The sequence below is a fragment of the Centruroides vittatus genome, unplaced genomic scaffold (assembly GCF_030686945.1).
Source record: "Centruroides vittatus isolate TY-2023 unplaced genomic scaffold, ASM3068694v2 contig_1734, whole genome shotgun sequence".
Lineage (NCBI taxonomy): Eukaryota > Metazoa > Arthropoda > Arachnida > Scorpiones > Buthidae > Centruroides > Centruroides vittatus.
This window is the reverse complement of record NW_027121056.1, coordinates 5,206-6,241: the sequence shown is the minus strand read 5'-3', so window position 1 is coordinate 6,241 and position 1,036 is coordinate 5,206. Positions and strand designations below refer to the sequence as shown.

Here is a 1,036-nt window from a genome sequence, read left to right as displayed (position 1 = left end):
AGCTTGATATCTGATAGGGCCCCCATCGGGGGCCTTCAAATATCATCTGATTTTTGAAAATAGGCTGGGAACGGGGGCTTGCTCCCTCCCGGCCACGGGTTGCCCGAGTATTGCACTACATCTCGGGAAAGCCCACCCCTTTTGGGGTAAATAAATAAGAAAAATTAGAAACAGACACAAATTAAGAAGAGAAAGAATTATTTCTCAACTTAATTTTTGTCAAGCTGATAAGAACAGAGTCGAAATATTTTTATGAAAAATATTTTTACACTCCCTGTATTTTATTTGATGTGGCAGAATCGAACAAATAATACTACATGGCGACAAGTAGTCACTGTGCAGCGAATAAGAAGTAAACATTAAACAACGAGGAAGCAGAAAAATTATTTCCCAAAAAATCGAAAAAACCAATTTTTTCCGAAAATTTCCATATGCAAAAAATCGAAGATGGAATCGGCTGTTTTCGTACAATACATACACACGCTTGGAAGTTTTTCGGAAGGGGGAAACAATTATATACTCGAACTTGCGTCAGTATCACGATTACGCACCGGGACGAATGCCGGGGGCGTTTTCCTCCCTCTGGCTACTGATGGTCGAAAGGATTATTTGGCACCTATCTACACTTTTAAATGCGCTATCCAGTTACTTCCTGAAGCTTTTATCATCTCACTATTATCCTCCTGACGTGATTTTCTGCGCAAAAACTGCTCCGTACGAAATGACGTCACAATTGAGGACATAGGAAATGAAAAAGACGTCTCCACACTTGGCGCGTCGGCACTTTTGATCTGTTTTTTATCGCTTCTCGGCCTTATTGGCCAAGATCATGATTTGGTATTTGTTTGGCCAAATTATTAATCTTTGTGTTTTTTCTAGATTTTGCCGTCATTGGGAGTGTGCTCTATTGGATTGTCAAGAAGTGGAATTTTGGATGTTTTATTGGGAGTTTACAGCCTGGTTGGTGAGTTTGTTCTGGTTCTAAGTTTTTACTGACTTTTGCTAACACCTTCGGCCGAAGCCGAAAGCCGTCAGA

General features: G+C 40.5%; 1 pseudogene; it reads left to right on the top strand.

The window, feature by feature from the left end:
• On the top strand, window positions 1-141 carry LOC136969130 (U2 spliceosomal RNA; annotated as a pseudogene; the record flags this gene model as incomplete).
• Between the last annotated feature and the right edge of the window lie 895 nt (window positions 142-1,036).